General features: G+C 52.8%; 2 protein-coding genes across 2 annotated transcripts in view; one reads left to right on the forward strand and one right to left on the reverse strand.

Moving 5' to 3' along the window:
• Rsph14 (radial spoke head 14 homolog) overlaps positions 1-20,441 on the forward strand; it is a 73,799-nt gene that overhangs the window by 16,644 nt on the left and 36,714 nt on the right. The window lies entirely within an intron of this gene.
• The window catches only part of Gnaz (G protein subunit alpha z), a 49,698-nt gene that overhangs the window by 2,396 nt on the left and 26,861 nt on the right, over positions 1-20,441 (reverse strand). The window lies entirely within an intron of this gene.

Genomic DNA, 20,441 nt, shown 5'->3' on the forward strand with positions numbered 1-20,441 from the left:
TCAACGCAAGTCTGGGTTTCACGCAGTCCTCTGAAAACTTAATTCTGCCATGCGGCACCTGCCGAGGGGCAGTTTGTGCTTCTGTAAGCTGGAACAGTTGCGGTCACCGCCCCTTGCCCGTCTCCCTCACTGGCTTTATGGGCTCACATGCAGTGGGTGTCTGACCATGTTGTCTGACCAGGCAGGCTTGCACATACATAGAGTGAGGGTGACATCCTGGGACAGAGCTGTGATCAAGTGACAGAGCACGGTCTCTGGTCCCTTCCATTGTTTGCTGTCCCTCCCGCCTCTCCCCGTTTTGAGAATATGTAATGTGCATAGTGACTTTGGGGCATATGGGTTATGTCTGCCTCCACAGGGCATGGACAGATCTTATTTCTAAAGTGAGTAACTATCCATACCTGGAATCACTGCTGGTGGAAGCTGACCGTCCCTTTAAGATAAAGTGAACAAGCCAAACTCCTAGATATCAATTGAGGTCCCAGTGAGTGAGTGAGCCTGGCACCGACAAGGTGCACACAGGGCATCAGCAGCATCCCCAGTGATTATGGTGACAACGATGGTGCTTCTGGGCCAAGGTGCTGCCTACTGATGGAGAAACTGAGGCAGGGAGAGGTAGGAGATGTGCTCCAAGTCCCTCACCAGGAGCTGTGGGCTTGCAGTCCTGTGCAAAGAAGTGGGCTGGGGGCAGAGTTTCAGGGCATCACATAGAAACCAGCTTTACAGACCCCGTGTTCTCTGAGGCAGAGGTTTTTTGGCAGTGCCTCTGCTGGAGGAAGCAGATATGCAGAATGAGGAGGGCATACAAAGGTACCTGTCACCATCCTGAGACTTGTCTACCCGGAAGACTATGTTTTGCAAATCGCTTGTTTGGTGTTGATATAATCAATACAGAAGAAACTCTGAAAAGCGAGTAATCCCAGGTTTTGGCATGGTCTAAACTGAGTCTTCCACTGAGAAACAGGAAGCAGGGTCCTAAGCCCTGCGACACACAAGAGAACCAGGCCTGGATGTGATGTTCTCAAAGTGAGATCAGTGGGTGGTGGTCTAGGGATGTTACATCCCACTGGGAGAACAATTAGCTCTAATGGATTCCAGGAAAATGCAGCGTAAAGATGACTGTGGGGACGGAGCTGTCACTTCTCATAGAAATGATGTCATAATTGGGGCTTTTGCTTCTGACTCCAAATTCTGTATCAGATATGGCTATTAGCACATATTCTTCAGTTCATCGAGCAGGCTTGCTGAGCATGTCCCGAGTGCACGGGGCCATGACTCTCCTGCTAGACGGAGGAAGTCTCAGAGTTGTGAGCCTTGATAGGGATTCTGGAATCCATCCACAGGCAACTAGGGGGGCTTCTTCTGGCCTGTAAGGGGGATGGGAATCATAGCGTAGGGGGTTCCCTTAGCCCTGATGGGTCAACTGTGATGACGGAAGAAGCGGTTCTTGGACCCAGGTCAGCCCAGCGGTGTTCAGAAAGTGGGATGTGGCTTAGAGGGGCAGGAGGACCATGTAAAGGGGCTGTAATGATTGACACACAATTGCTGGCCAGAGGTCAGTCCTCTTAGGACAGCGTCTGCTGGAAGAGCTCAGTTGCAGAGACCTTTAGGGGTAGCAGCAGGTAGGGCCCAAAGACCATCCCTGAGACTGCCCCAGCTTCTGTGTGCACTTTCCACCCCAGCTGTCTGAACCACTTCCCCGCTGGTGCTTCTCAGACTCTGGGGACCCTGCAGGACTAAGCCTTGCACCTATGACTCAGGACATCATGGAACCCAGGCACCTGGCTCACAGGGTGGCAGGCGGCGGAAGGGGTAGGACTAGGCGTCTAGGAAGCTCAGGATCTCCCTTTATCTCAGGCGCCTCTTGCTCTGCTGCAGGTTCAAGCTCAGGTTTCCTGGTGACCCCTCTATTTTTTGAGGACTACAGAGCCACACTGACTACCATTCATCAGTCCCATGGGAGATGATGTGCCTCCAATAACGCTTGTCTCCACGGCCCCATCTCTTGGTACCTTCCCAGTAGGGATCAGAAAAGCCTGCAGGGAAAACAGCAGTGCATTTGGCCTGTGGGCCCACGGAGACATGCGGCTTCAGAGCGATGGCACTTCCCGAGCTAGCCACTTCCTTCTGTCCTCCAGAGAGTCCCGGTGCTGGGTGTGTTGTCGGTATGTGAGCACCAAAGTTCTGTAAAGTGGATGTGCGGAACTGCCTTGGGAGCCAATCAGGACGGTCGGTTAGAAAGCCCAGCATGATCAGAGCAGCTCCAGCTCACGACCTCTCAGTGTGAGGGCCCGGCAAATGGGGCAGGTACCGCATCCTGCCTGAATCTGTCCCTAGACAAGAGGCTGTGACTGCCTGTGGCCCCGCGGCAGAGGTAGGACAGAAGAACGGCAGGCGATCACAATCAGGACCCTGTCCAAATGAAGCTGACCAGAGGATCCAGTGGCCGGGGACGGTGGGGGTGGGTGGGTGTCTAACAACCTTTGGGGTGATGGTGGGAGCTCTGACGTGGTGCCTACCAATGTGTTCAATGCCCTTAGGGCCAGTTTCACAGTGGTAGCCACACTCTTGGAGACCTGTGTGCACAGTGGCACCCTGCTGCCTCAAATCAACACCATCGGAAGAGCTATGATATCCCAGGCTGTAATTGCAGAAGGCAGGCAGTGCAGGGGTGAGAGCGGGTGGGCTGAAGCTGGCCTTCGGCCTGGCCTCCCAGCTCCATCACGGCAGCCTCTCATCCATGCATAGTCTACTTTTCTTTTTTTCTAAAATATTTATTTATTTGTTATGTATACAATAGTCTGTCTGTGTGTATGCCTGAAGGCCAGAGGAGGGCACCAGACCTCATTACAGCTGGCTGTGAGCCACCATGTGGTTGCTGGGAATTGAACTCAGGACTTTTGGAAAAGCAGGCGATGCTCTTAACTGCTGAGCCATCTCTCCAGCCCTAGTCTACTTTTCTCGTAGGGCGTCGCCTCAGGCCCCTTCTTTTAGGAGGCTGCTGCCTTCCTTCCTAACCACATCTGGCTTGTGCCCTAGTCAGTCTGTGGAGTCTCTCTCCTGCCTGTTCTCTGTTTCCATCTGCTTGGCTTCATGGGTCATAGCTGCTTCCAGAGGTAATATGGTGGGGACTTCTACTGTGCCCCTAGGCTGGTAGCCACAACTCCACTAGCCCAACATGTTTTCTTTTGCTCCTGGAATCTGAGGAGCTGCAAGCAAGCAAGGCCACAGTCCACTTGCTAGGGTGGAAGTGGCTATGGGGAACCTTTGCTTTCACACAGGGACCAAGCCCTAGGGTGGTACTGACTTGCCAGAGCTTGGTTAAGAACCATAATATTCTCTCCTGGCAGGACACCCCCCCCCTTACCTTTACCTCTCCAGCCACTAATGGTGCAGCCAAGGTGGCCATGCTGTGGTCAGTTATTGCCATGAGGCCAGTCAGGCCTTGGCCACTCAGCTCTCTGAAGGGCTCTTTCACTACAGAAACTGACATTTTCTAGGAGGCTGGGGTTCATCTGAAACATTCGTTTATATAAATAACACAGAGCATATGATTCTGACAGAAGCCTGTGCAATGTGGGAATGTGGGAATCTTGCTGCTTGGCGGTGGGAACCAGTGATTTGTATCAAGTCATGTTAGCCACATCGAGGCTAGTAACAGTCCCCAGAGGGGTTGTAGCTGTACCTTGGGCATTTGTAACATGTTTAGATAGCTTTATATCTACCCAATTCCACATAACTTCTTTTACCCCAGGGTGGTGCTTCCCTGCACTTGGATTTCTTACACAGGGGTGGAAGAGAGCTTGTGGCACATTCCTAAGGACCTTCAAGCATGTCGGCCTGAGAATCCAGGGGTCTTCTTCCCCAGATAGCCTGCAGGGGCCGGCACCTATGGTAGCCAAACCAGGACTGGCTAGAATGATTCTTCAAGGAGGCCAGCCGCCAGGGTGTTTGTGCCAGGATAGCCATTTGGTTCCCTTTCTGCACATCTGGTGACACACAGTGGCAGATGTCCCTGGTTATGCATACGAAGTCTGGGGCTCATTTTTAATAGCCTCCTTCTGTAGCCTCTCTGGATCCTGACTGACCTTCTAAGGGTAATATCTGGACCTTCATAATGGGCATTCTCCCACTCTGCTGCTACCTCTGAGTTAAAGTGTTCCCAGAACTCCCATTGGCCCACATGGGCCAGCCCTACCACTCAGGACACCACTCTGTCCCTTGTCACTATGGGCAGGATGCTGGCTTGTCAGCGCCTCACACCCGTGCTAAGAGGTTGAGCCCAGCAGCTCCCAAGGAGGTTTTTTTGTTTGTTTGTTTGTTTTGTTTTTTAAATCAAATACACATGCACACATAACCCAGAGTTCATGTGGGACCCAAGTCCCTCATCTACGTCAGAGGCCTTGGTTTTCCACTTGGCACATGCCCAGATGTGCCTGGCCAGACACCTCACCACACAGGCCCCAGTGTGGGGCTTGCGGTGACCACTGCCTTCCTTCCACATGAAATAAGGAGCAGCTTTGCTCTCAGAGTCATAAAGTTCTTGTACCGCCTGGCTTTGTGTGTCAACTTGACACAAGCTAGAGCCATCAGAGAGGAGGGAGCCTCAGTCGAGGAAATGCCTCCACGAGATCCAGCTGTAAGGCAATTTTTCAATTAGTGGTCAATGGGGGAGGGCCCAGCCCATGGTGGTGTGGTGTCATCCCTGGGCTGGTGGTCTTGGGTTCTTAAAGAAAGCAGGCTGAACAAGACAGAGGAAGCAAGCCAGAAAACAGCTCCCTTCCACGGCCTCTGCCTCAGCTCCTGTCTCCAGGTTCCTGTCCTGCCTAAGTTCCTGTTGTCTCCAGTGATGGACTATGATCTGGAAGTGGAAGCCAAATAAATCCTTTCCTTCTCAACTTGCTTTCTGGTTATGGTGTTTTGTTGTAGCAATAGAAACCCTAGCTAAGAGTTTTCAAGATGAACAACCATGTTTTCTGCCAAGCCTCTGGACTTTAGTTTTCTCTTTGAATTGAAAAGATACCCAGCCCTTGGGAAGCGGGACTGCCAGTTTGAGGTCAGCCTGGACTACATAGCGAAACTCTGTCTAAAGAAAAATAAAAGACTTCAACCCCCAAAACCATGCACTGAAAAAGGTCTCAGTTAAAAGGCACAAAGCTGTTCTCATCCTCTGACCCAAGGAATAGCTCCTCTAATGGAGGTCCTAGTAGCACAGTTAAGGAAGGAGGTAGCTAGGCTTGATGCTCAGGTATGTCCCGTGGTCACTCCTCCAGGACCCACCCCCAGTCGGTACTAGAAACAGTACCATTCTCTCTGGGACTCTGCGTGTTTACCTACTCCAGTGTCTCAAATTCTCCCCAAACAGATGTGCACGCTTCAGGGTTTGGTTCTGTTGGACCTCTCGAGACCCCTCTACTAGGCTCCTGTTGGAGCCACTCTGGCTGCTGTGTGCTCCCAATCTGCACGTGCTCAGTTTCTTCTCTCTTCTAGGGCCCACTTAGCCTCTAGCCTGTGCTGCGATCTCCAGAGGTGTCTTGCAGCTCCACATGGCTCTACCCAGGGTGCTTGGCCATGCCTGTCTTGTGGTTTTGGTGTGCAATGTCTCCACAGGCTCAGGTGTTTGAAACTTGGTCCCCAGCTAGTTGTGCTGTTTTGGAAGGCTGTCAAACCATACGAAATGGAGCCTCGGCGGAGGAAGTGGATCACTAGGGGTGGGCCTCCCTCTGCTTCCTCTTTATACTTTGCTTCCTGGGTGTGGATGCATGCGATCAGCCAGCTGGAGCTCCTGGCACCACACCTTCCCTGCTTGCTGTCACATCTCCTCTGCCATGGCCCCACCGTGGTAGACTGTGTCCCCTGGGAACTCTAAGCCAAACCAAACTCTTCCTCCCGTTTGGTTGCTCTTATCCGAGTATTTTATTGTAGCCACAGGGAAAGAAACTGAGGCACTGCCAGCGTCTGCCATGCTCGTGAACAGAAGCCTCTGGTTTGGAAATGACCAGGTCAGATCCCAAACAGCTCACTGCTGTTGGGACCTGGGACCATTATAGGGACTGTCACTAAGATCAGTCGCTGAGAAGTTTCTGTCGGGCATGACTCTGCTGGCTTCTGGGAGCAGAGGACCTGTATGTCCATGTTAGGTAAGTGCTCTGAGCCACATTTCCCTCGGTCTTCAGCGAGACTCTGAGTTCATCACTTCCTACATTCCAGACCATAGTTCCTGCCTTAGGGAAATAGCGTACCCACCTTGGACCCTCAAGTGACCTGAATGGATCGTGTTTCTGATAAGTGGTCCTGGGCTGGGCACTAAACCCTTCACCTTCACCTCTGAGACCTATCTCCAGGCCCCATGCTACCCCTTAAGTAGCCAGGCTTGCCAGCTTGGCCCTGCCCCAAGCCTTTGAGACTTTGCAGGGTGCCAGGGTCTCCTTTCACTGATAGACTACACCAAGTCCAGTGCATTCAATTACTAGATGGTCTGAAGGTGTGTGGCTGCATTTCCTGTTTGGTAGCTGGCTGGCTCTGTCACTCTCCCCTGCTTTAGAGCCACGGGGGAGGTTACTATCCATGCTCTGGTGGCCTCAAGGAGCTTAGAAACCACGAGGAGCGAGGCGAGAGACGCGGAGGGAAAGTCAGCTGAAACCTAAGCAGGCATCATGGATTGCTTCCTGGCAGTAGGATGCGGCTGGGGAGGCATCAGTCATCTGCCTAGGGACCAGATGCTTGGTTCTCCCCAGACAATGCCAACTACTGGCTGCTGGCTTCCCCATGCCATCCTGTCTTCTCAGTGAAGTGGCTCCCAGTGAGCAGAGCCCATATACTTACCCCAGTGCCTGAATGGGATGCCAACTAACCCTCCCAGAGACAGGGCGGCCGTGCCTCTGGCCCTGCTGCTCACAGGGAGGCTCCCGGGCAAACTGGGCATGCCAGCCACATTCGAGAGTGTGGCAGCCCCTTGGGTCTTTCTCAGCACTGAACTGCTGGGAGGTGGTAACAGCAGCTGTCACACAGGGCCAGATCCCCCTCCCTCTGTGCAGTTTAGCACTTAGACGCTCAGTAGACGCATTGCTGTTTCCATGACAACTGGAGAGGACGCCTCCACCCTCCGTCTCACACAGCAATAAAGACCAAAGACGGGCGGAGGCTGCACATCTTAGCCCAATATATCCACTTGGGGTAATAGTAGAAGGTGAGCCTTGTGGAGTTGGGGGACCTGGTTCTCCCTTGATCTTTTTGAGGGAGATCTCCTGGCTTAATCTGGGCAGAGAAAAAGGCCAGTAGGTCGTTAAAATGGAAGGTTCCCCTGGTGATGCGCTCCTAACAGGAGTATCCATGGGTGGGGAGGCTTCCTAATGAGGAGGCTCACCCTCCATTCACATCAGAAAAGTGAGACAGGGCTCCAGACCCAGGGAGAGGAGTCAGGGTGGCGATCCTTGAAGCAATACTAGTTCATAGCCACAACCAACCTCCACCTCGGCTCAGCCCACCATCCTGCACCAAGGAGAATCCTGGATAGACTGGATCATCTCAGGTTTGGTCATGGATATTGGCCTCAGGGGGAACTTAGGACGTATCTGGAGACAGAGAAGATGCCTGGGGACTTATTTCCAGTCCAATCTGGTTAGCTAGCACTCTTCCTTTTCCTGCAAATTTACACCTGGAGAATTGGATTAGGGAGGCTAAGGATTCAGTGAGCCCTGCTGCACTGGAGCCTGTCTGTGGGAACAGGACAGGACCAGACAGGAGCAGCGCAGGCGCAAGGGGTGGACTGGAGCTGAGGTGGGGCTGCTGTCTACAGCGTGCTGGCTCCTACTTGTGTTCAGAGCCCTCTCCCTCAGGATGGCCACTTCCACACAACTGTTCATCCACCTCACCTCCTCACCCAACCTGGGCCTTACAGCTCCGTGGGTGCTCAGGGTACGGAAGCAGATGGCACAACCCAGCCTACTGTTCTGGCTCCGAGGGCCTGGCTCACAGCCCCTATTCCCTTTCTGCCTGCCCACCACTTGCTTGGCTCCACACACTACCTTATTTTGTCTCTGGAATCTGCCACTGGTCTTCCAAGTAGAGGCCCCGCCTACCCTTAAATCTCAGGTCCCTCCATTCAGTTCAATATTCCGTTTACCAGCACGCTTCTGCTTGACTTTCACTTTAGGGCTTGGAGTGCTCTATGGGGAGGAGCCTGTGTTAGTCCCTGCTTGGGGGACAGACAGCAGCAATCAAGCAAAATCAACTTCAGAGAACCGAGTCCTTCTAGCTATCCAGAAAGACAGGAAACAAATGTGGAGCGTGGCCAGCTAGACGGTAGCACCGAGGACCATGTCCCAGCTGGGGCAGCAGTGTGGACATGACCACTTGGGAGTTTGAGCTATCGGGATAAGGAGAGTCTCTGGTGGGGACCCACCTTCCTGTGTGTGCCTTGTGAGCATCCTCCAGGGGCTTCCATCTCTGGTCCACGCATTTCCTGCTGCCTCCATGTGCCCACTTTCCCCAGAAGTAGCCTGGGCCATGTCTTTCTGCACTTACGGCTCATCCTCTGGATGCAGACAGCTGGCTGCCTCACTGAGTCCACCCCTGAAGTTTCTACAGGTCCTAGCTTCAACCTCTTAGCACCAGGATGCTTTTAGCACCGTTCGGGCCATATTCTTGTTCATGCTCATCGTCCACTCCCATTCATGACTGACCGTCACGGGACCTGCTGTCCTCAACTTGGGGCCATCTTCAGACAGGGCCAGATGGCACGGGGAGTAGCAGCTCTGCTGCAGGATGAGGGTATGCTAGGGTGAAAGGAAGCTTGGGGGCCTGGTTTCCCACTTTGTGCCCCTGTTCTTTGGTATGGGGTACAGATGACCAGGGTGGTATAGGGAAGAGCCCCAAAACTTCTGTGAGGATGCCTAGGCTGTGTTTGGGGGAGGTGGCAGGTATCCAAATGAGGCTTTCAAAGAGTATGCCTGGGGCTTCCGGCCTGTAGCAGTGACAGGTGGCCTGCATCATATGTAACTACAGCTCTGATGCTCAGAGGGTTGGTCGGTATGAGCTTAGAAAGGTGTTGGGTGAGGTACTCAGCTTTAACATGACTGAGAACCATCGGATCCTGTATCTTGGCAGGCGAAGTCTTGGGTTTTGTATTTGTGAAATTAGCCCTCTCTGGTCAATCCCCTGGGCTCTGAGTACCTGGGCTCAACGTCCTGCTCTGTGTCTGTGCTCCTCTTGCTGGGGGTCCTGTGCATCCTGCTTATAAACCTGTACGGAGCAGAGACCCAAACCCAGCTTGCAGCCTCCAACTGCATGCAGATAGCCCTGAACATGCAGAAGCCACTCTGATCCAGTGGCACAGGAGGGTTAGCCAGGAGGGTGGCTACAACTTGTAAAGCAAACATTCTGGATGTCTAGTGTGTGGTGATATTTCATTCGTATTTTAATAAATCAAGCTTGCCTGAAGATCAGAGAGCAAAACAGCCCCACTGGTCAGCTATACAGACCAGGCAGTGGTGACCACACCTTTAATCCCAGTAGTCACACTAGTTTGCCAAAGAAACCGGGTGGTAGTGATGCAAACCTTTGATCCCAGAAATAGAGAGGAATATAAGACGGGGGGAGAGGGGAAAGAGACCGCTCTTACTCACAGTCTCATTCTGAGATTCCTGGAGGCAGGATCGCCATTTCAGACTGAGGAAGAGGTAAGAGCCAGTGGCCGGCTGTTTAGCTTTTCTGACCTTCAGGCTGAAGGCCAACTCCTGTCACTAGGTTTTTATTAACTGTGCTACGCTACTGTTCACCCTTTCCTCAGGTCTCTTCTCGTCCAGTCCCCTTTGCTGTCCCCCTCTCTTCTCTCTGCTGCTGTCTCTTCCACCAAGGGCTGGCTGGTTGTCGCCTAGACACACTCGGGGAGACCTACCTAGTTTACAGAGTACTTGGAGAGAAGCTCTCCGCTTGGCAACAAATGAGATTTCTCTGGGTTGAAGGTTGGGGCAGGGGTATGATCCAAGCAAGTCCAGAAGTCACCCTCTGCTTACCCGTGTCCCTCCAAGTGCCCAGCGACAAGCGCAATATCACAGAAACAGTACACGCCAGGCCTGCCACTTCAAACAGCAAAGACTGTTTAAACAAGATAAGAGCTGTGGGTAAGGCTATACCCCAGGCTCTAATAACATGGACACGCTCGTCCCGAAACTGCCAGGAACAGCAGGTACTACTCCTTCCTGCCTCACGTAGCCGGAGAGCCTCCGGCCACCTCCTGTTTACCCATATAATGTGGAGGGGGCTGGCGTGACCCTAGATCGTAACAATAGAAGCCACCATCTAATCCTGCTCAGTTTCTAGGTAGGGAGGGGGCTGTGAAGGTCCTCATTGGGACCTATAGATTCGGAGGCCCCCAATTTTGCAGCCAGGGAAATGTCTGTGCTTGGAACCCAAGTTTCTTCATCTGTGTGGTGGGGGCTGCCCCCTGCTGGGCTAGGGGCTCACAGGCTGCATGAGCGGTGTTCCGGGATACGACCCGGAGCAGGCTCTGTGCCATCTGCTTACGGCTACAGCCCTTCTGTTTCTGTTTATTTTGTCCCCAGTAAAACCCCGCAGATCTCTCTCAACATCCTTCTGCATGGAGAGCTCAGAGCCCAGGATGTACCACACGACTGCCCTAGATCCCATGATGTATCATGTGGAGTTGGATGAGGGGCTTGGGAGGCCAGCCTGGACCTGGGCCATCCAGATGGACACAGGTGGCCACACGACACACTAGGCTGACTGCCAGGCTACAGCCCTGTCAGCCTGTAGGCCCCAGTGTTAGCTAGAGAGAGCTGCCTAAGGTATCTGTCTATTTGTTGTTAGTTTGTTTCTTTAACTTACCCGATGGAGCTCTCAGGGGCATGAGTGGAACCATCAGCCATTGCCCAGTAGGCCTAGCACCCCATAAGCCATCCTAGTCTACCTTTTGTTTTGAATGGAACTCGGAAGCAATGAGTTTTCAGGGCCTGGTGACACTTTCTTTCTTGACAGCTGTTGGTTCAGTTCCCAGGGGAGGAAGAATCCCACAGTATGACATGGGTTGTGGGCATCATATACCCAGAGGTTGTGATTCAGGAATGTTCTAAGACTCCTAAGACTGGAACAGAAAACTACAAGATGCTAGGCACACTGACTCTGGGGGAAGTTGAAGCACCGAGTCCTGTTCACTGTCCATGCCCAGCAGGCCAGAAGTGACGAGTGGAGGTAGGGGCAGAACTCAGGCTATGGCTCCTGTTCCAGCTTACGGGTTCTCCTTCCTGGCAGGAAGGTGCTATACTTCCCACAGTCCTAGTCTGCCTTTGTTTCTACTGAATTAAGAATCAGTCTCCTCTTGGCTTCTGTGCTAAATCTTGCTGACTGGATATAAGACACCACCCTTATCCCCACCAGTCACTAGCAGGAAGTTAATGGCCACCAGGAAGCAAATATCTTATAGTTTGGGGACTGTGGATTCAGATACAGGCCTTTGAAGCAAACTAGTGCGTGAAGTCCTCCTGTTTGCTCTCTAGGGGACCCTTGGGACTTAAAGTTCAACACACCACCTGGACTGTTCCGCAGGTACATGCTCAGCTGCAGAGACCCCCAAAGCTTGTAAAATCCTTCACGGCAGGACTGGGCCATTCCTTTGAGGAACAAAGGAAACTGGGGATAAAGAGAGATCCCAGTGGGGAATGTCTGCTTATGGCCTACAGGATGGATTTCAGCAATGCTCACCCTTTATAAGAAAAGAAAGAGTACTTAGGTCGTCACCTGATGTCACCTGTAGGATACTGGGGGAGGGGGGAGATGCTGTAGCAAGCTCAGCTCTGTCTAAAACTCGAGTTAAGGTGAGAGGGCTTCTTTGAGAAGAACGTATAAGGCAGTCACAGAAGCCAGATGTAACTTACTCTCTGAGTCTCTGCTAATAGAACAGGGGCCTGGAACCTGGGATGTTTGCTCCTGACTCCAGCATCCATTACTATGTGTGCTGAGGAGCCGACTGTATCCTGCCCTGAATGCAGCAGCTGCCTAGCTCTAGGAACAATGAGTTGGTAGGAGACCTCAACTTATTTATTTTTCTTAAATTCATCTATCCCGGCCACAGCCTTCCCCATTCTCCCCTCCAAGTCCTTCTCCTCCACATCTCATAACTCCATCCCCCAATCTCCTCTTCTTTCATCTCCATCCAGGAAAGGGCAAGGCTCTGAGAGTATCAACAAAACATGGCATATCAAGTTGCAGTAAGACCTTCCTATGTGTTAAGGCTGGGCAAGACCTTATGAGTATGAGGAGCATGGTCCCAAAAGTCAGTAAAAGAGTCAAGAGACAACCCCTGTTCCCACTGTTAGGAGTCCCATAAGAGGACCAAGCTTGTCGGTTCAGTCTCCACGAGCTCCTATGAGCTTAGGTTAGTTGACTGTGTGAACCTTCCCATGGTGTCCTGGGCCTGTCTGGCTCCTACACTCCTTTAGGAGACGTCAGCTTTAAAGCTGTCTTTTCAGAGGAACCTCCAGAGCACACAGCAGGATGGAAGTACCGAGGACAAGGCTTCCTGCCTTTCCTGATTTCTCGCTCTAGAAGAGGAAACAACTTACACATTCCTAGCCAATGCTTTAGTCCACACATAGGCAGAGAAGCCAGGTCGTGCAGGAATTCTGATGCATGGTAGGGTTACCACCCAGTGTTTACAGTGGCAGGGACTGTCATAGACCAAGGGCTCCTGCGCTATCTGTTTTGTTTTTTCTCTGGGCCGCAGTCCTCAGGAAAGGTACCTGGGCCAACCCTGAAGTCAGACTCTTGGCTTTCTGGATAGCGATCAAGGCTTGGTCTTAAGGCCATGCCTTAGGATGTCATGATTATATCGCAGGCTGCCACCTTCTGGAATATTTTAAGAACCACAGAGTAGGTCATTAGGCCACGAGCAGTAATTAACAAAACAAAACAACAACAAAAAACAGATGAGAAGAGAAAGCTCCCATCATGTAATGTGGCTGCTACCATGGATGTGTTCCACGGTTCTTAGCACGAGACAGTACTCATCCAAGGCAGTATCTTCGGAGGCCTCTCAGCTTATTTACCAGACACCATTCTCATCCCGGCTTATTGGCAAGGTCCTGAGCCCACACACTTTACCTGGAGGAACTCTCAGCCTTCCCAAATACCTAGCCCACCTCCAATCCTGTTCGTCCTGAGTTTAACCACTGTGTGACCCAATCCTTCCAGAGCAGACTGTGTGTCGGAGAGCAAGAGAAACCCCGGGGGTACCACTCAGGCTGGGGCAGTCTAGGCTAAGGAATCACCAGGATCCAATGACAAGGCTGTCACTCAGAGTATTCTGGGATGATGTGGACATAAGCGGGTCAGCGAAAGAGTTTCAATAGGGCCAGGTCAGGAGAGGCCACTGATGACCCTCTAAGCTCTGGAAGACACACAACATGGATGCCCTGACAACCGGGCCCAGGGCGGAGCAGCCACAGCATGTGGCGAGAACAGGTCTATAGTCCAGGCTGCTCAGCAGGGTATGGCCTCAGTCCTGCTAAGTCCAGACTGGGTCATGTAGAGCCTCCTGCTAGGCTATTGGCCTGAGTTAGAGCAAGCAATGACTACGAGTTTCTATGTTGAGACTTTAAGTGGTCCATGGCCATGTCAAAGCAAAGTGCTAACCACAGGCTTTCTGTCTCCATCTGCTATGAACCTTTCTCATTTTCAGTCACAAAGGTAGGGTGAGCTGGTCTGTGCTAAGGTTATTACCCTGGAGCTGGGGCAGCATCCAACTCTGCTGCCACGCTCTTGCTTCCTGTCTTTGGACAGGTGAGCCTCAAAGAGAGGCAGGTGCTCTGCTCAGAGCCTTTCAGGCCTGATCATTTCTCTTTAGTTTGCCTTGCTTGCTGGGGCTGGAAAGCCATATTGAAACCATGGCTTGCTCCTGAGTCATTTTCAGAATGCTACTTTTGCCTAGACTGTGGCCTAGCTTGAGTGGTACCCTGAGATTCCACTTGCTTTCTCCTCTCTGCCTACTCTGAGGACAGGCTCACCCAAACACAGCGTAATCATAGGTAAGGGCAGGAGTGGAGGCAGATGAGGCTTTCGGGTTCCTGAGATGGAGTGGTGTTTTGACCCACACAACATGAAGGCCCAGAGTTCTTCCAGGTAGGACACACAGTCCAGAGCTTGTAGTTTTTGAGGGTGAGCAAGAGAAGATCACAATTATTCAGTTCTACTTGCCACTACTCAAGGGAGGCAGGTGTCCTGTGGGGAGGGGACCTACCCATGGTCATGTTCTGCCTAGGCCAAGCTGCCCTGGAGGATTTGAAGCTCCTGTTTTAGGATGCTGGATCAGGATATCTAGCCCACCAGCAGAGAGGGGCAAGCTTCTCCCAGGCGCACAAGTGGGCAGGAAAAGTTGTGTAAGGCTATGGCCCTAGGTCTGAGGACCTTAAGATAGGAACTTGGGCACACAGTAGTGTTATTACACTAGCCTGAATTTGTCCTCTGTCTAGTTCAGAGCATGCCCAGGGAGAAGGAGCACCTATCAGTATGCCCTTACTAATAACGAGTGTCTCCTGTAGATCTCCAGGGAGCCTCACAGAGGGGCAAAGAAGGGACTGTCCTGTCAGTACAGAGGGTGGACCTATGTGTCCTGACCATTCTTCAAGGCCAGTCAAGGAACTCTCTCATACCTACCCTGACCCTCCAGGGCCCCTGCCCCAAGCCAGTGAGACCCCAGACCTTGCCTTCACCACCTCAGAGTCAGTTCTTGTCCAGTGGGAAAATTGTTTTTTTCAGCTCTTAGATTAGACAAATCCCTTAAAACAATAATAATCTGTGTCTTAAACCCCAGAGCCGTTCTGATGTGTACATAATGAGCGAACTAATGCGCTCAGGAAATTAATTACCCACTGGCCAGGGCGGCAAGTGGACGGGAGGCAGATGCCACTCTGCCTTGACTCTCTCGGTACAGCTCAGAGCAGGGTGTCTCTCTGAGTACCCGGCGTGATTACTGCTCTGGAGGCAAGGGAGCTCAGCCCGGGGGCTGAAACCACACCTCTTGCTCCTGGCAGGGCCGGGACGAGATGCGATGCTGGGGGCTTTGTCCCACTTCGCCATTCCTCGGCTTCAGGATAGCGCGCCCTCCACAGAGCTGTGGTGTGCACAGCCCCAAACAGCCGCCGCTTGGTTTCTGCTTCTGCCGGGTGCCCCAGCACTACCCAACAGATCTGGGACTGGATTCTCTATGGTTCAGATCAGAATGCCATTTGACCTTTGTCCCAGTCGCTTCAGGCCCTGTTGCTGATTTCTGCCCCCTCCCCCACTTTCATGCAAGCAGTTGACAAGGCAGAAGTGCCCCTCCTGACTTCTCTGGCCCAGGCCAGCTGTTTTAGAGGGTACCCACAGACCCGCCCAGGGGCTCCTTAACGCCATTTCCTCATCACTCAGAGAAAGACCATGAGGACTGCTATGTCCCTACTCTGTGAGCTCACCGGGCTGTGGGCCTGCACCTTCTAGGTGACTACTTTCCGGAATGATGCCTCAGGACGTGGCTCTCTCTGGGATGGAGGGTGTGCAATGGGCCCGGCTTGAGCTGACGGGTTTCTGCTCTGGTTGGCTTACAGAAAGAGAGCAATGCTCAGTTCTACAGCTGTTTCTCTATGGAGTAGAGTTCTTGTAAGTCTGTGGAAAGGGAGCAGCATTGAGGCTCAAGCGCGGAGTTGATGATCCTCCTGCAAATGATCCTTCTCCAGCAGGATGGTAGCAACAGAAATGGCGTGTGGTCAGGAGGTCGGGGGAAATCGCCAAGGAAGCATGGAGGAGGTGCAGACAAGCCACACCGCTCTGCTCCTCGAGAGCCTGTGAGCAGTGACTCTTTTCAGTCATCATCTGCCGAGGCTGGCCCCTTGGCAGCATCTACCCACTAGGGTGCTCTGTCTGTAGACTGTTGGTCAATAGCAGCAGGCTGGGTGGGGTGGGAAATGGGACTGCTGGGTAGAGCCGGTCGATTTCTGTGATGTAATTACTGACACCCGGCTGATCTGAAGCTAGCACTATGTCGTCAGACAGCTCGAAACTTCCTGATGACCAAGAGTTAACTCTGGCAAGCTGGTAAAAGCTGGAGTGGCATACAGAGGGCTGTTAGGACATGCTCCTCTACAAGGAGGTGAGTACCTGGGACAGGTACTTGCCTCCCTTTCTTAAAACTGATCAGCACTAAGAAAGCCAAGTCGGAAGGGAGCCCCTTTCCACCCAAGCCAGGGCGTAAGCTGGCTGTCATTCTGCTGTGGTCAACAGTCTCGGAGAGCCAAGACCACAGTGCTTGTCTTGCTGTGTATTCTGTAAAGGTATAGGAGGGCTACTGTGGTGGAAATGATGGGCTGATAAGAGCTGGCATCCTGGGACTGTATCCAAGGAATGGTTTCTAGTGACACCGTGGGACACACGATCAGTCATTATGGGAAGAATCAGCTGAATTCCACAGCCAAGTACACAAGGATGCAATGAAGGCGTGATGCATGAATGAAAAGGTCATGTCAGGTGTGCAGAGCTGTACCATGCAGGCATTTCTAGTGTAGGAGGCAAGGAAGTGTACCAAAAGCAAGCCCTAAATCCAACGGCCAGGGCCTGCTAAGGACCCACCAAGAACAAGAAGCCATTGTACAAAGGGGACTAATGGAACGGCCTTGTCCTTGGAAGCACCCAGCAGGACAAGGAAAGAGGGCCGTGAGAAGGTGCTGTTGACATGGGTGTTTATAGCTTATGTGTCTCTGAGAGCAGATGGAGGGCCTCAGCACAAGTATCTGAAATGCCATTTGGCAAGCCCAAAGGCCTTATGCCAGGCTGTTCTCCATTTTCTACCTCTCCCCGTCACAGGCTGAAGAGAGCACACTGCTGAGGCTTAGGTGAAGTTTGGGGTCCTAGGAGAACAGATTCCACTTCCCCGCACTGCCCGGGCAGACAGTATGGACAGCTGAGTGCTGCTCATAACTATTTCTGTAGAGTCTCTCAGGGCTGGGCCATCCAGGGGGCTACCAGTCCTTGAGACCCAAGCCCCCTGTCATGCTACCCCACAAGGTCTGAGTTCCCGTCTCTGTCATCCCAGGGTTATGATTTGTGGATGTCATAAATGAACTGTGTGTGGTCCACAAGCCTCTCCGGCGTGGTTCTAAACACTAGGCCCTACTGCTGGAGCTGTGTCCCTAACTGGGCCAGGAGAAGGAGGCAGAGTGGGGACAGACACACTGCACTGAGGACTCCCGAGGTCCTGCTGCTGATTGTTAGAGAGCAGGTCAGCCCAGCAAGTCCCTCAGGTCTCCCATGTGACGTGGGTCCGGCAGGGGAGGGCGATGGCTTGAGTAGATGTATCACAGGCACATGTACTATACAGTTCAATCCCTGGCTGGCCGGGCTGTTAGGAGGTTGCGGAACCCTTGGGATTGCGGCTTAACTAGCAGGGGCTGGTGGCTGGCGGGTAGGCCCCGAAGGTGGGACCTGCCAAGATGTGAACAAGCTGTTCTGCAGTCTCCTGCTCCCTCAGCCGCCATCCGTGCGATGGGAGACTGTGCACTCTGGAACATGAGGCAAGCATCGGTCTTTCCTCTCAAGTTGCTCTGTCAGTACCGGGACACGTGATGCAGACATGCCTGTACATTCTTCCTCTGAAAAACTGCCTGGTTAAGCACACTAAGTAACCTGTAAGGTCCCTTGCGATCTAGTCTATGCATGCTAAGAGAGGGGCATCATCCACATCTAGCTCTCTCCCATTTGGAGCTTCTTCCTGCCGCCAGATGTAAGCTGTTCCATTATTCCCGTCTTACCGCAGGCGCCTTGCGCTCCTCTCTTTGGAGCATCTTTTTGGAGGCAGGGTCTCACTTTGTAGACCAGACTGGCCCCCATCTCACAGAGCTCCACCTGCCTCTGCCTCCTAAGTGCTAGGATGAAAGGTGTGTTGTCATGCCTTTTAATTAGATTTTTTAATGAAATGCTTCAATATTTTTTCCAGGTTAGCCTTTAACTTGCAATCCTGCCTTAGCCTCTTGGTTGCTAGGTTTACATTCCTTAAGACACTTTGTTTTGAGGAGCTGGAGAGGCAGCTCAATGGTCAAGAGCACTTGCTGTTCTCGCAGAGACACCAGGTTCAGTTCCCAGCACCCATCCGGTGGCTCACAACCATCTATGACTTCAGTGCCAGGGAATTTGCTGCCTACTGTGACCTCTGACAGCACCAGGCATGCACGTGATACACACAGACACATGAAAAAAAAACTGAGACAGGATTTCATATTAGAACCCAGGCAGGCCCTGAGCGCAAGATAATCCTCCTGCCCCAGCTAAGATCACAGGTGTGAGCTACTACACTTGACTTAAACTCCATTGAAAAGAAACTGAACACACCTCCTTTCAGTCTACACATGGCAAAGCCCATGGTAGCTTTAAAACACAGTGGCAGGTCCATACTGTGTTTTCAGGACAGTCCTACAGATGCTTCCCTTCCTTTGGGGCACCCACTATGGGTCAGCATCCATGGGGTCTCCCTCAGACAAGCTAAAGCGGGGTCCTCAGTCTCTAGCTCTTCCCACGCCTTCCTGCCTCCTACCCTCTCCACGGAGCTGGCTGAATGCCCACTATGGCCATAGCATAGTAGGCCATGTCAATGCTGCCCTGCCCTGGGAATACTGGGTCTAGACGGGGCTGCTGTCCTAGGAACCTGGACCTAGACAAGGGCTGGTCTAGGTTATCTGCCTGGAACGTAGCTGCTGTAGACTCTCCTACCTGCAGAACTTGCCCCTCAGCCCAAAGTAATATGCCGCATCTGGCTGGTCTCCTCGATTCTGTTGACCAGCTATCTGCCAGGTGAGCATGAGACCTCTCTGTGGTGAGCCTCACTGAAGCTCGGCTGAAATTGTGGGACTCAAGTGGTCACCACTGATCCCACATGGGAGCAAATGGGGGAACAGCCCTGGTAACTACGCCCGTTAGCTCTGGAAAAGGGGCAGGTGGCTTATGAGAATTACGCAGTCGCCATATAAGACTGTCCCCCTTGTGCCAATCAGCTCCGTGCTGTCAGAAGTTGGCTTCCTTCGCTCCTTCCTAGTGCTCCCACCCCCACCCCAATCAGGCCTTGTATCAGCCCAGCAGACACACAGCAGGGCACTGCGGGACTCGGGGTGGTGAGCTCTCTGTGGGTTTCTCTATGAGAACATTTCGCACTTTACAGCCATGCCTTTTAATCTGTCTCTTCTAAAGTGTCCCTCTACCCTTAAGTGGCTTCCGGTGTCCATTAGCTGATCTGCAAAGGGAGAGGCGAGATGGCAGCTGTCTGCTTCTTTCCGCTTCCACACGACCTGGGGTTCTGTGAGGGCCCTCACAGGTCACAGCCATGGCCATGGTTCCACATGGGCTGCTAGGGCTGTTTTATTCCTAGTTCCCAACCCGGTGGCCCCCGAGTGACCTGCATCTGTTATCTGAGGGGGACAAGGCCTCTCCCCTCTGTCTGTCTGAGCCCTGGAGCTGGCTCTGTGAAAAATCCCCAGATGGGAGGGTGTGAGGCAGGTGGGCAGTCGAGTGCTGCTGGCTGGCTCACCAGATCAGTCAGGGGGTGGCACACAGGAGAAATCCCCACATGTCCCTGGGATGTGTTCCGCCTCTGGTGGCATCTGGGAGCTCACCAGACGGCACTGGAAAGCCCACCTAGGTTTGGAGTCTGCAGCTGCCTGTCAAGGTTGCCAAGGAGGCTGGAGACTCGGACGGTCTGAAGACCTGTCAGATTCTGGAGATGAGTGTATGAATCGTGGGCACACATGGCATGGCTCCTCGTATGTGCCTGCTGCCACACTCCACGGATGTCCTGGAAACCCGCACCTCCAAGGTGCTGCCTGCCCTATGCTCACTGCAGCCCTGGCGCGCCCAGAAGCCTGGAGATGCTGAAGCTCTCCTTGGCAACACTGCTGACGCAGAAACCAGCAGGCGGGCTGGGGAGTGGGGGTGGGGCAATGGCTCCTTCTCCAGGCATGGGGATGGGAGGGGTACCACAGCCTCTGTGAGAGGAAAGGCAAGAGGGCCTTGGAGCTGAACAGGGAAGGAGAGCTCTGCCGAGTGGTGTACATAGCCTTGGCACAGGCCCCCAACTTAATTGAGCTTTTGCAAAAAGTAGTGTGGTCCGTTTTGGGTCGAGTCCTTGTTGGGGCCGGGACTTGCAGGGCATTCCGGGAGGGGGAGGAGGCAGCTGGTGGCAGCCCAGGCTCAGCATCTGGCTGAAGGGAGAGGTGAGAGGTGCTCACTGTTGGCACGGGCAGGGCAGAGGGTGGGAGGGACGAGAGGAGGGCACTGTCTTTCCTTAGCGGCCTGTTTGTTTTCTACCGTCAGATATTACTGGTGGAACATGAAAGGTCAGGACCATTTGGAATCCAGTGAATTCCCAGCTTTGCTAGGGTTTGTCATCAAGAATTTCCTTTTCTGGTGAA

The sequence above is a fragment of the Microtus pennsylvanicus genome, chromosome 7 (genome assembly GCF_037038515.1).
Source record: "Microtus pennsylvanicus isolate mMicPen1 chromosome 7, mMicPen1.hap1, whole genome shotgun sequence".
NCBI classification, from domain to species: domain Eukaryota; kingdom Metazoa; phylum Chordata; class Mammalia; order Rodentia; family Cricetidae; genus Microtus; species Microtus pennsylvanicus.